A 15220-nucleotide genomic window follows, 5' to 3' on the forward strand; every position below is an offset into this window, starting at 1 on the left:
TTGTTTTGGGAACAGTATTAAATATAGATCTTCAGTATACTGTTGTGAGAATTCTAAAAGTAGGGAATAGGATATCAGTTGAGAACATAAGTTACAGCGTCTGTTTAGTGGCCAGTTTCTTTGAGTGCCTGTAAAAGGAATTAATTTTATTGTACAAAAAGTCACATCTTCTACTGCAAGCAGTTCTCACAAGATGTTTATTGAAGTTAGCAATTTCAGCCAGAGATTTCTAAAAAACAGGTTTTGTGTTTTCTGAAGGGAGTCACAATTGGACAAAAGCTGGTACATAATTATTTCCATAAGAAGTGGCGCTGTTGTAAAGAAACTAACTGTCAGAAGTTTTCCATGGCATTAGCAGTACAGTTATGTAACAGCTGATTCAAAAATGCAAAGAGGAATTTTGTTGACCCTGGGGCACCAGCAGAATTTGAAAGTAGTATATTTACGGCCACACTTAGCCACCTTTTGTGCCCATATTTTGTTAATTGAAGTGAACTTCTCGTATTTGTTGCTCTGTGGTTCCAGTTAGACACTGAAGTAGCCAATTGATATTTAGGGTGCTATATGACTTGGCTGGCCAGATTTCAAAGAGGAAAACCCAGGACATTTGTGTTTATACTAGACTTGTGACAAATATTCAGATACTGTTCGTTATTTGGCCAATTTGACTACTTTTATCATATTTGGTCGCATACCATAGGTACTGGGCGACCGAATACCAAATTTTTAAGTAAGATGTTTTGCTGTAGGCAGATAATTGGTAAAATGAAAATATTGATTTATTTAATAATAATAATAATAATAATAATAATAATAATGTATTTTTCTTACAATCATTAAAGTAGTCATAGGTACATAATCAACTTTCATATTATAAAAGTTAATGAAAAATTAGGTATAAAAAATTATGTATTCTGTGGGCTCATTTTTAAAAATAATAAATGTTTATGTATCTGAATTCTCTTAATTGAAATTTAGAAGTGGAAGATTATGGTGCAGAGAGATTGATTTATTTGCATTTTCAAGCAGTAGAGAACTCCTTTTCTTCTCATCGACATTGCCAGCTTCAGAGAAAAGATGCTCTGAATGAACACTGCTTTCTGGTGCTGATATGTCTTTTGCTGCAAGATTTACCAAACATGGAAATTTATCTTCTCTCACTTGCCCCCATATTTATGGATTGTCATGACATGATAGGTTCTTAATACATAAATACAGAACTATTTTAGTTGCAACTGCATTATTTTCTTTCAAAGTCCCGGTATGAGCTGTGTGTTTTTCTGTAACCACTTCTTCGAAGCAGTCCATAAGATGAGTTAGTAGTTTGGCTTAGACTTTAGTTCTCGTCCTCTTGGCCCAAATAGGTGACGATTTGTGCTATGGTTGTTGCTTGTTTCACAGTTTGTCTTCAGCCTATCAATTAAAACATACTGGCTTACTTTTCTCTTCGCATTGTCAGGTGAAACATTCATTTTAAAACATGGATCTAAAGTGTACCCACCAAATAGTTTTTACCTGTTGTGGTATCTTCAAATCATTCTTGCAACTCATGTTGTATGACAAACTCACCTGGCTTAATTTGAGTGTTAGCCCTGTTGTGCTCATTTTATCGACATATTGCATGAATGGTAATAACATATGAAATACTTTCAGAAATGCAATCATATCTGGAGCTAGTAATTTGTGATATTTCTTCAAGATGTTGTAGCAGTTTCAGAAGTTGCTCTAAAAGATCCCACTGTGCAGCAGTCAGATTGACAGTGTCAGAGTCCATGATATAGAGTGAAATAGCCTGATTTTGTTCCGTTAGCCTTGCAAGCATATGTTGTTGTTGTGGTCTTCAGTCCTGAGACTGGTTTGATGCAGCTCTCCATGCTACTCTATCCTGTGCAAGCTTCTTCATCTCCCAGTACGTATTGCAACCTACATCCTTCTGAATCTGCTTAGTGCAGTCATCTCTTGGTCTCCCTCTACGATTTTAACCCTCCACGCTGCCCTCCAATACTAAATTGGTGATCCCTTGATGCCTCAGAACAGGTCTTGACAACCGATCCCTTCTTCTGGTAAAGTTGTGCCACAAGCTTCTCTTCTCCCCAATCCTATTCAATACTTCCTCATTAGTTATGTGATCTACCCATCTAATCTTCAGCATTCTTCTGTAACACCACATTTTGAAAGCTTCTATTCTCTTCTTGTCCAAACTATTTATCGTCCATGTTTCATTTCCATACATGGCTACACTCCATACAAATACTTTCAGAAACAACTTCCTGACACTTAAATCTATACTCGATGTTAACAAATTTCTCTTCTTCAGAAACGCTTTCCTTGCCATTGCCAGTCTGCATTTTATATCCTCTCTACTTTGAGCATCATCAGTTATTTTGCTCCTCAAATAGCAGAACTCCTTTACTACTTTAAGTGTCTCATTTCCTAATCTAATTCCCTCAGCATCACCCAACTTAATTCGACTACATTCCATTATCCTCGTTTTGCTTTTGTTGATGTTCATCTTATATCCTCCTTTCAAGACAATGTCCATTCCATTCAACTGCTCTTCCAAGTTCTTTGCTGTCTCTGACAGAATTTCAATGTCATAGGCAAACCTCAAAGTTTTTATTTCTTCTCCTTGGATTTTAATACCTACTCCAAATTTTTCTTTTGTTTCCTTTACTGCTTACTCAATATACAGATTGAATAACATCGGGGATAGGCTACAACCCTGTCTCACTCCCTTCCCAACCACTGCTTCCTTTTCATGCCCCTCAACTCTTATAACTGCCATCTGGTTTCGGTACAAATTGTAAATAGCCTTTCGCTCCCTGTATTTTACCCCTGCCACTGTTAGAATTTGAAAGAGAGTATTCCAGTCAACATTGTCAAAAGCTTTCTCTAAGTCTAAAATGCTAGAAACGTACGTTTGCCCTTCCTTAATCTAGCTTCTAAGATAAGTCGTAAGGTCAGTATTGCCTCACGTGTTCCAATATTTCTACGGAATCCAAACTGATCTTCCCCGAGGTCGGTTCTACTAGTTTTTCCATTTGTCTGTAAAGAATTCGCGTTAGTATTTTGCAGCTGTGACTTATTAAACTGATAGTTCAGTAATTTTCACATCTGTCAACATCTGCTTTCTTTGGGATTGGAATTATTATATTCTTCTTGAAGTCTGAAGGTATTTCGCCTGTCTCATACATCTTGCTCACCAGATGGTAGAGTTTTGTCATGACTGGCTCTCTCAAGACCGTCAGTAGATCCAGTGGAATGTTGTCTACTCCGGGGGCCTTGTTTCGACTCAGGTCTTTCAGTGCTCTGTCAAACTCTTCACGCAGTATAGTATCTCCCATTTCATCTACATTTTCTTCCATTTCAATAATATTGTCCTCAAGTACATTGTCCTTGTATAGACCCTCTATATACTCCTTCCACCTTTCTGCTTTCCCTTCTTTGCTTAGAACTGGGTTTCCATCTGAGCTCTTGATGTTCATACAAGTGGTTCTCTTATCTCCAAAGGTCTCTTTAATTTTCCTGTAGGCAGTATCTATCTTATCCCAGTGAGATAAGCCTCTACATTCTTACATTTGTCCTTTAGCCATCCCTGCTTAGCCATTTTGCACTTCCTGTCAAACTACATTTTTATATTTTCTCCTTTCATCAATTAAATTCAATATTTCTTCTGTTACCCAAGATTTCTACTAGTCCTCATCTTTTAACCTACTTGATCCTCTGCTGCCTTCACTACTTCATCCCTCAAAGCTACTCATTCTTCTTCTACTGTATTTCTTTCCCCCATTCCAAGCATATAATAGGTGGAATTCCACCTCATACTGACATCTTATACCAATTCATGCCGAGAGAGATCCAAACCTTTTTGGATAGAATACAGTTTTTCATGTGCAGTGCAAGAACAATTAAATTAAGTCATGATCCTTGTATGTGTTGCTACAATATGAGTCACATTTGACTGAGACTTCAGACAATTGTTAACAGTTAAATAAAGAGTATGAATGAAACAATGCACTAAGGCCAACTTTGCATTACTGACAGCTTTTACTATGTTTTGTCCATTATCATGAATAACAACGCGAATTTTTGCCAGCTGGACTTTACTGTAAAGCTATCACTATGTTTTGTGCTGTGTTTTGTCCCTCAAAATGCTTGATGGTCAATACTACATGTTTGACATTATATTCAGGATCGAAATGCGCAATAAAACTTTAAAAACAGTTTTGATTATGTAAGCACATCTACAAGTTCACGCGTCATGGAAATAGAATCAGTCTCTAAAAAAGTAATCTTTTAATTTCTCAAATACCTAATGATATATTTCTGGAACTATTTTGTCTGAAAAGTTGGGGTGGCTTCGTATTTTATACCATGGCAAAGCGCTAGGGGTCAGTCTTCTAAAACCAGCCCTTTCTACTACATTTACTGCCTCATTGTCAAATGTTATAATTAAGAGATGGTATTTTTTTGCTTTGAGATCATTAATGTTCCGTGGTTTATGTCTGACGGTTGACTGAAAAGTAATGCCTCCACCTTCGTAACTCTTAACAGTTAGCAGCATTGGTATGCGGCAGGTACTGGCCTGTTCCGTAGCCTCTTCTCTACAGCTCCATTAGTGGGAAGCCTTAGCATTGAACAGTTGAGCTGTTAGTGTGTAACGTTTGGAACCTTTCGCAGATGGTCGGTCAATGCGATTTAAGCAATGTGCAGTTATTGAATTCTTGACAGCAGAAGGTGTCACTCCAAAGACGATTCATCAGAGAATGAAAGCAGTTTATGGTGATTGTGTTGATGTGAGTATTGTGCTTTGTTGGGTGAGCAAGTTTAAACATGTTTGGGTGGGAACATCTGACTTTCATGACAAGCAAAGAGTTGGACATCCAGTGACAGCAACCACCAAGTTTCACAAGCAAAATGTTTGACACATTCATTCAGGGCAATCGTCGTATCACTCAGAGAGAAACTGCAAACACAATCAACACTTCACAAGAAAATGTGAAAATGTGGGTCACATTATTGCTTTGCTTGGATATCAGAAGATCTGTGAACTATGGGTACCCCGGATGCTGACTCCTGAAATGAAAGCGCACAGACTTGAAATTTGCTAGGAACTCCTCCCATGTTACAAGAATGAAGGTGACGCCTTTCTACAATCAATTGTGACAGAAGACGAAACGTGGGCACATCATTACGACCCGGAGACAAAATGTCAGTCTATGAAATATCGACACAAAGACTTGCCCCAGAAAAAGAAAACAGTGAGTCGACTTCCTCCACATGCCTTCAGAAAAGTTGTTCATCGTTGGCAGAAATGTATCCAATTGGCTGGTGATTATGTGGAAAAGTGAATATTGGTAATTAAAGATCACATTCTAAGGATTGTTTCTGCATTTTATTTATTAAAATATTCCCATCCAAACCCAGTTAACAAAGGTGGGTGCATTACTTTTCATTCAACTCTCGTATTTCAGCTCAGTCTTACACACGGTTGCTTTTATATCATCGAAGATTTACTTACATCTGTATCTTGATCTGTAATTTCCTCTTTGCGGATTATTTCCATTGTCTGTGAAGTATGTCCATATAGTTTTTTTTAAAGCCATAATCAATGTCTGTTAGTTAGCCCTTACACAGTTTCACTTTTAAAAAAAATTGGAAAGTATAGTGTACAGTAAATTGTAGTTACATATTGACGAAGTGTATCAAACTAAATTTATCAACAAAACACGCAGTGCGGTAAGAATTGTGTGGGACAACCCGGCATCAGAGGGAAGTAAGTAAATTTGGACAAATGAGTGAGAACCAAACACATCACTACAAGTTTTCCTGTCAGGCTCTGGGCAAATACTTCTGCTTAATAGTCGGCTATTTGTAGAAAGCCCAAAGAATGTTCAGTATTTTGCATACACCTGAATATTCTATTCGTTGCAAGTTTGGTTTATACTTTCTATTTAACTTACATTGCTACACTTATTGTTACATTTCTTGTCATTTATAATTGTATTTTGAAATCAATAGCAGGCCTATGACAATGCAGCAGCTGAAAAACTAATAGCAAATATGTATCTTCATTTTGTGAATTGGAGAGGCAGTTACACATTTCATCCCAAGATTTACTTTCACGATATTTATCAGAAGAAAGAATCGATTGTAGGAGTGAGTTCCTTGTTCGAAAGAAGATAATCATAAAATTCTGTGCAAGATGAATCGAATTTTCACAACAACAACAACAACGACAATAATAATAATAATAACAACTGTCGTTCCTTGTTTAACGTTTCATTAAATGACCACATGTGCTTGGTCATTTTCACCAGACACCACACTTAATAAGTTTAATATTCACATTCACTGACTGCTAACATTAGTAGGTAGTAACTTTGTCTGTTCAGTTGGTAATCTGCTGACTTTTATTTCTAAGTCTGAATAGTTGTCAGTTGTTCTAAAATTCTGTAGACGTGTTAGACTTGCAGTTTTGTTACTGAGTGAGTGAAAGCTGCCAACAATGCACCGCCATATTGTTTGACTGCTAACTGTCAGGGTGAGCATGCATAGATGGCAAACAGTATTCAATAAATATTGCTGAAGCACACTGAATTGCTCACATTCTTTGCAAAATTAACTTCTCTGTGGCTGCAGTCTCATTAGGAGAATGCTTTAAGTGGTGATCTTTAATATCTACTTTAGTTGTGATTTTGTATTTGTCGAGGGCTATTAAGTTGAAGATCGACACATTAGGGGCAGGGGTATGTAATATCTGCTTTTCTTTTCATATCTATTATTCTTTCTTTAGGTGTAAGGGGGGGTTAAACCAAATACAGTATGCATTGTGAAAATATATATTTCTGTGATGTTCTTTTTCTAGAAATTTGTTTTTCACAAATATTATTGCACGCCAGGACAGTTGTGTGTTCCAAATGATTTTCTCAGGAAACCAGGACATTCATCGAAAACTGGGAATGTCTCTGTAGAACTGGGATGTCTGCTCAGCCTACATAAAAGAAAAATAAGTTTCCAAGTGCAATGTGGGAACCATCCATAAAAGCTAAGTTTGGAACATCTGGTGTAAAATTGTGTGGCACTAGTTGCATGGAAGTAACAGTATAACACTGAAAATGATACAAGGGATAGAGGGAAGCAGGGGTTGTACAGTGAGTCAATGGGAAACAAGTTAGCGGAGGTTTTGCGCCAGGGGGTTTGAGAGATCTCAAGATATGCTGAAGAGAGAATTCCCACCTGCATAGTTGAGAGAAACTTTTACTGAAGGGAGTATCCAAATGGCACGCATAGTGAAGAGGTGTTGAAGTCATAAGTGTTATTGTGTAGAGCATGTTTGGCAACCGATTAGTTACGTATGCTGTTTTGCCACAGTTACGTGGGAGCAATTTTTGCAAGTGGACAATTGGTTACTTGTCGTGCCTACATAGAATACTGTACAGTAATTGCACCATAGGCTGCTTTCAACATGTGGTCTTGCCTTTTATTGGGCAGAAGATGCCTCTGACCAGACTGCAGTAGGAAGTGGTGGCAAGACGTATGGGACGGGTCTGGCACATGTGTTGACTACCCATGGTGTGCAGAATTGGAAGCAGGATTTTAGTAGGGATGGACAAGGATGTATTGTAGTTTGGGTGGGTGACGGGAACACTACTTTGAATGGTGGGTAGGATATAGAGGGTGTATATGCCCTGGAGCAGTCGGGAGATCTGGGAAAACCACAGGAAATTTTTCATATAGGAAGTGAACTGGGAATTTGATAGAATTGTGGGAATTTTTCATTGTTTTCAGTTAAATTTTTGTAATTTTGACTGTTAGGGACTAATACTCAAACAAACAATTTTACTGTAACCTGCTACTGCAGAATAATTCTGTAGCAACATACCAAATGAGAGAATAACTCCAAAATAAAACTTTAGTTGCAAAGAAAATGCACCATTTACAACACCAAAAAATGATGTTCACACAAGCAGCTTCTAACAGCAAAATGTGTCAAAGGCTTTAGGACGAAAACTGGTCAATATTTCATAACGACAGACTGCTTTCAATAAGTGTGACATCATAACTGTTTACATTTGTAACAGGGTGTGAGAAAATATTATGAGCGATGGTTTGAGAAGTGTTACTTTCAAAGTAAGATACCTTTTATGCAAGATGAATTACGTTACATTTGAGACTGAGTGATGGATTTCTAAAATTGCAGAATGTCTGACTCTCATTCAAAGGACAAGCCACTTGGAAACATTTCAGGTCTAGATGATTAGCCATTCTTGCTACTTAACAGTGATGCTGTTATTTGCTGACTACATGATGCTATGTATGCCCTCAATATTTACTGCCATTGGATGGTGAGATCATGTGACGTGAACTATGATTGGTTGACAATAGCACTTCATGCAGTGCAATCTCAGGTTTGTGTTAGCAGTTGCCTGTGTACTTGTGCACATGCACAGAGCTGAATTCGTGTAAGAGCAGCACCTTCTCTTACTTCCAACTACTTGATCTGTGGCTGTTAGTTGTATGAGTAGTAGCAGCAAGAAGGCAGATGGTTCCTGTGACAATTTAGTCGGTGCTCCCAAGATGTCAGATTTGTGTGTGCACAGAACAGTTTTGAGCTGTCATGGGGTGTGGTTTCCATGTGACTCATGTTTGTTTCATGATTTTGCTGCTTTTCTCCATTTACAGTTCTGCCAAATAAATTAAAATATATTTGTATAATCACAGAAGATTAAAATAGGTTAACAGTTTCAGTGTTCTGATTTTATTTTATTTCCAGGTTATTAGCAACGAAACTTAACCATCTTGCAGGACAATGAAATTATTTTTGTTGGTTTGCTAAAGAAATTTAGTTGTTATTGATCTTCGCCACAGGGGCAGTCAGTTTATTTGAAATATACTGTTGCATTTCAAACTATTGGGTGTTTGAAATATAGATTTTCATTCCACACTATTGGGCATTTGAGATACGGTATAGCGTTTCATTCCATAGTATTATTCAGTTTACAGTATAGTGTTTCATTCCATAGTATTGGCCAGTTTCAACTGTTCACTCAATTTCAAGTGCACACTAATTTTCTGGCACATGTGGCATTTTGCCATAATAAAGAACCAGACACGAGATAATACAGTACTGGTACTCAAATAAAATTGTCATCCCAGAAACCACACTGGAAAGCTTAACACCATGTACTTCAACGTGAATCTGCACATTTAAATGTGCACTTTTAAGGTGACTTACACATTTTAGTGTGGTTTATGAAATTGCAATGCTATTTGAGTATTCTCTGATATCCTGTCTTGTCTAACATAAGACCTTATTATACTATAAACATACAAACATATGTAAATGTTCACTTGAAGATGACTAAGCAGGCAAATTTGATCATTAGTGTTGAATAAAATATTTTGTTTCAAATATGTTGGCAGCTTTAGGGCATTTTACTAATCTGCCTACCATGAGGGATGATGTTTTTCAATCAAAAGACATGTTTCAACACTTGTCTGGTTCCTCCTCTAGCCTTGATGATATTTCTTTTGTTGTTTTATGTATTTAATTTACAGGATGCTATTATTTATTAAATTATAGACTGCAGCACAACATGTTTTGACTTTGTAACTCCTCACATGACTTTACGTTTATTCCTAGAGTAGAATGTAAACTTCCAGCTCTAGTTTCTGGGCTTCACAGATAACCTTGGCAATTTTTTATACAGTTTGAAATAGTAATTACATAACTTATTGTCCAGGTGAAGAGGGTTGGGTAATAGATGTTAAGGTTGTGGAGGAAGGAGCAAACATTGTCCCTGCCTTGATTCCAGATCGTGAAAATGCCATCAGTGAGTCTGAACCAGACGAAGGGTTTTGGGTGTTGATTGTAAGGATTGCTCCAGATAGCCCATACGCCAGTTGGCATAGGAAGGTACCGAAAGTGAAATACTTGTGAGTTAGGACAGTGTTTGTGTAAGAAGAGTAGGAAGGAGGTAGTGGGCTCGGTAGCAGGATGACATTGGGAAAGGTGGTTTTCCGTGACTGCAAGGCCCTAGGCATGGCAGATGTTTGTGTATAAGGACGTTGCATCCACACTGACCAACAATGAGTCTGGTGCTAATGGGACCAGGAACTGTGGAAAGGCTGAGGAGGAAGTGAGTAGTGTCCTGAAGGTAAATTGAAGCTTACGGACAGTGGTATGTAGATGTCGATCAGATTACGTTTGGGTCAACCCATATGAAGTGGTCCTATAAAAATTAAGTTGGTTGCTTGACTATTTTAAAATATTTCAAGTTTTTTATATGTGATTACCCTATAATTGAGAAGTTCAAAACAGTTTTTTTCCCCCCCACCTTTACTGAATGGCAGCCATTTTCGTTTGTAAGTGCGCGAGGTTGTTTCAGTTTAGAGACATCAGCAAAAATATGAATATCTCTGCACTGGGTTAAGTTACAACATTGCAATTGACAACATTTTTTGTTGCACACAATACCCTAAATTAAAAAATAATCTGTCAAAATGACCTCTAAAGTTTGGTATCCAAGTTTTTAAAAATCAACTTTTTAGGCCCAAAAATAACAAAGAAGGAGTGATTTATGAGAGTCTGCACTCCCCCCCCCCCCCAACCCCCCCATTAAATATCATACACGACTAGCCTCATACAGAGCAAGAATACTTACACGTTTCCTTAATTTTTTATGAATTTTTGAAATTGGAATTTTTTTTTTTTTTTTTGTATAGTTTGGGGTTTGTTATCTCAGATGGGACTGAATATAAAAATATGATTATTGCACAGTTTGTACACCTATATTAGAGCAACACACTGTAAAAATTTCAACATTCATATCTGACTGTGAACAAAGATATGAATTACTACTGTTATCATTTCTGCCCTGTCAGTTGTGACCCACTGTTTGAAGGTAATACTGTCTGGCATTTCCTCATCATATTCGTGAAGCAATTCAGCAATTCAATAATGGTTTCCTTACTAGGGCATTTATTACGCAAATCCATCATGCAGTCATAACTGTTACCGTCACAGACCATTAAATCTAGTAATGCTTTGTAGTTAATATCACTGATTTTTGCACCCACAATCATCAGTTTGACATTTTGATGATATAAACAAACACATACGGAGTGTGTCCCTGAGGATCCAGCCAAAATACACTACTTAGGGTGGAGGTCACAAAATTTTGACCTTCCAGTTTTGCATTCAGGATGAGAATTTTTGAAAGCTACATAAAGTTCATTTAAATTTGACAGCACTAGCCATTTCTGCTTTGTTACTATAACTTCATTTATAACAACTCTTTTGTTATCTTAGCAACCAGGCCACATTCTACTGTTTTTATCATCATCTAAAAACTGCTGGATCTTTTTAATCGTTTCTTCTTTCCTAAAACTGGAAGAATGCCTTGTCTTTCACTAATTTTTGGGTTAGTTTAACTAAACGATGTGAAATGTTGAATTCATGAACTATTTTTTCTCTTGAACATGAGTCTGGGAGCAATCTTAAAATTTTAACTTTCAGCAACTAGAAAAAGGCTGAAGTGAAACGACTGCAGCCTAAGACTTCAGTATTGCTCATAACAACGTTTCTCATTCCGAACCACACACACTACAGCCCAAAGGAGAGGAGTTGTTTGACCACAGCCACCTACAAGCAGCAGATGATCACTACATTGTTTAACAAGCAAGAAGGGACCCACATCAAACAGCAGGTGCAGTTACAACCACATTTAACAAGACTACAAGGCACACAGTCTCACACTCCACTTTGGCACTGCAAATGCGTTGGGATGGTCTCTTTGCTTGATGACCGGTACCTTATGCTCTGTTGATACCTTCGCATCAGCGGCTCTGTTTGTAATGGTGTCAAGAACATAATGACTGGACCATTGAGGAGTTGTCGGACACTCTTCTTGAGTGAAAGCAGATTCAGTCTGACAAGCAAACGACACCAACTTGAGCTCGTACACTACATGATCAAAAGTATCCGGACACTCCCAAAAACATATGTTTTTCATATTAGGTGCATTTTGCTGCCACTTACTGCCAGTTACTCCATATCAGCAACCTCAGTAGTCATTAGATATCGTAAGAGAGCAGATGGGGCTCTCCGCGGAACTCGCGGACTTCAAACTTGATCAAGTGATTATGTGTCATGTGTGCCATACATCTGTATGTGAGATTTCCACACTCTTAAACATCCCTGGGTCCACTGTTTCCAATGTGATAGTGAAGTGAGGGGACATGTACAGCACAAAAGCGTACAGGCCGACCTTGTCTGTTGACTGGCAGTCCGCCAACAGTTGAAGAGGGTCGTTATGTGAAATAGGCAGACATCTATCCAGACCATCACACAGGAATTCCAAACTGCATCAGGATCCACTGCAAGTGCTATGACAGTTTGGCACCAGGTGAGAAAACTTGGATTCCATAGTCGAGCGGCTTCTCATAAGCCACACATCTCGCCGGTAAATGACAAATGACGCCTCACTTTGTGTAAGGAGCATAAACATTGGACAGTTGAACTGTGGAAAAACGTTGTGCGGAGGGACGAATCACAGTACACAATGCGACGATCACAAGGCAATGTGTGGATATGACGAATGCCCGGTGAATGTCATCTGCCAGCATGTGTAGTGCTAACAGTAAAATTTGGAGTCGGTGGTGTTATGGTGTGGTCATGTTTTCCATGGAGGGGGATTGCACCCCATCGTTTTGCGGTGCACTGTCACAGCACAGGCGTATGTTGGTGTTTTAAGCACATTCTTGCTTCCCACCATTGAAGAGCAATTCTGGGATGGCGATTGCATCTTTAAACATGATCGAGCACCTGTTCATAATGCACGACCTGTTTTGGAGTGGTTACATGACAATAACATCCCTGTAATGGAGTGGCCTGCGTAGACTCCTGACATGAATCCTATAGAACACTTTTGGGATGTTTTGGAATGCGAACTTCATGCCAGGCCTCACTGACCGACATCAATAATTCTCTTCAGTGCAGCACACCGTGAAGAATGGGCTGCTGTTCCCCAAGAAACCTTTGAGCACCTGTTTGAACATATGCCTGTGAGAGTGAAAGCTGCCATCAAGGCTGATTGTTTGCCAACACCATATTGAATTCCAGCATTACCAATGGAGGGTGCCACGAACTTGTATGTCATTTCCAGCCAGACAACTGGATACTTTTGATCACATAGTGTATTTCAAGGAGAAAAAGGCACACCTCCAAGATATTAGCCCCAGATTAGATGAAAATTTGGGCCATAATTCTCATAATACTCATTTATGAACTTCCGAATGTCCGCACCCGGTAGCTGAGTGGCCAATGCGACACTGACAATCCTAAGGGCCTGGGTTCGATTCGTGGCTGGGTCTGAGATTTTCTCGGCTCAGGGACTGGGTGTTGTGTTGTCCTCATCATCATCATTTCATCCCCATCGACACACAAGTCGCGGAAGTGGCGTCAAATTGATAGACTTGCACCAGGCGAACGGTCTACACGACGGGAGGCCCTCGTCACACGACATTATTATTACTTCCAAATGTACAGCTTTTTAACTTTCACGTGTACTGGTTGTTTATCAGTCGCTGTGCCCCACTGTTGCAACCTAATGCTGTAGCAGTGGAGTAATAATCAAAACCAATCCTATTGACATTGAAGACAAAGAGGTGGACACATCTGTCCAACATGTTTTGACATCATTTTTGAGAACACTTTGTTCTACATAAAACATAGTAATATGAGAATTTAATTGTCAACTTCAGGCACATAGTCATTCAATATTATATCAACAGTATTCACGTGTTGATATTTTGCAGCTGCATACACACCTCAAAATCAGTGACTAAATCTAAGTAATTGAAGAATTATTATGAAGTGAAATGAAATGAAGTTACTGACATTTAAAATTTAATCTTGCCATTCATGTTGAAGAATTGTACATCTGCAAATGTGCTCTATGTTAACATCCAAAGAAAATAATACACTACAGAAATGTTAATAATGATTAGTACTATGCTAATTATTTAATGATACACTCTTTCTTTTCATTCCTTTGCTCTGCATTTGTGAATCACAGCATAAAAATGTTCAAAGCAGAGAGATATTTGGCACCAGCTGCAGGTTAGAAACCGTGAACATCGACACACAGAACAAATTATCTTTACCTGTGTCAAAACTGTATTTCATAAACCTCTTGCTCATTCCTTTGTATAGTACTTCGCACTTGAGCATAAGTGACTGCAGGGGGTCAGAGCAAGTGGCAAACATTGATTCATAGTAAAGTTTAAAAAGCGTGCCTTCAGAAGGTCTGGTCATAACAGCATACTATCAGAAGTATGGCCCAAAGTTTGTCATGTTGAAGGAATCATCAATAAATAGTGGTGCTTCAGTGTAATTATTGTCTCTGAACAAACATTTCATTTCTGTTTGTCTTATTGCGTATTTCTTTTGGCTTGTCTTATTGCGTATTTCTTTTGGTTACCATCTGCACTAAACTACAGCAGTTCTTTCTGTGTATGAACCAAGTGTCATTGAGTTGTGATATTCGATGGTGATTCATCAGTGAAGTAATTTTTGTCATTTAGTTTTGAACACCAGAGTGTTGTCCTTGTCTTTGCCTATGGCTTATTGCTATTTTTCTCAGAATTTCAAACATTTTACACCTTTTTATGTGAATGAAACCTATGAAATCACCTTGACTTTCCTAAAGTCTCACGCCCATTGTCAAGCATAACTTCAAAATTGCCTTTCTGTGTATGATCCAAGTGTCATTGAAATATGAGATTTGGCAGTGATTCATTACCTTTACCATTGCAAAAGTGAAACTGACTAACTTGTTGCAGATTCTCTTTTTTCTTCTTTTCTTATTCCTCTTTCCAGTTGTTAGTGTCCTGCCTCATAGTTCCACGCACTACCTTGAGTAAAATTCTGTTTGTCATTCCCGGTAATGAATTTAGAAATTTCTGTAGGAATTTTACTTATACTACTGCCTCGTTTCATTGCATGTTTTCTTTAGCTCCATAAAACTCTGAAGCTAATACTGGAATCCCCGTGTACTTCTAATAAACTCGTGTCATCTTCTATCTTGTCGTGAGATATTTTCTTTTTCCCCTCACCCTTGATGGCCACCAGTGTACTCTTTCCAGCAATTCAAACTGTCCTCTGCATTTAATTGTGAATTTCCCTTTTGCATTTGTAATACTGTCCCCTTCGCTT

General features: G+C 38.2%; 1 protein-coding gene across 3 annotated transcripts in view; it reads left to right on the plus strand.

Annotated features, from left to right (window-relative positions):
- Positions 1–15220, plus strand: part of LOC126271940 (RNA-binding protein 25) — a 180700-nt gene that overhangs the window by 153069 nt on the left and 12411 nt on the right. The window lies entirely within an intron of this gene.

The sequence above is a fragment of the Schistocerca gregaria genome, chromosome 5, assembly GCF_023897955.1.
Source record: "Schistocerca gregaria isolate iqSchGreg1 chromosome 5, iqSchGreg1.2, whole genome shotgun sequence".
Classification (NCBI taxonomy): domain Eukaryota; kingdom Metazoa; phylum Arthropoda; class Insecta; order Orthoptera; family Acrididae; genus Schistocerca; species Schistocerca gregaria.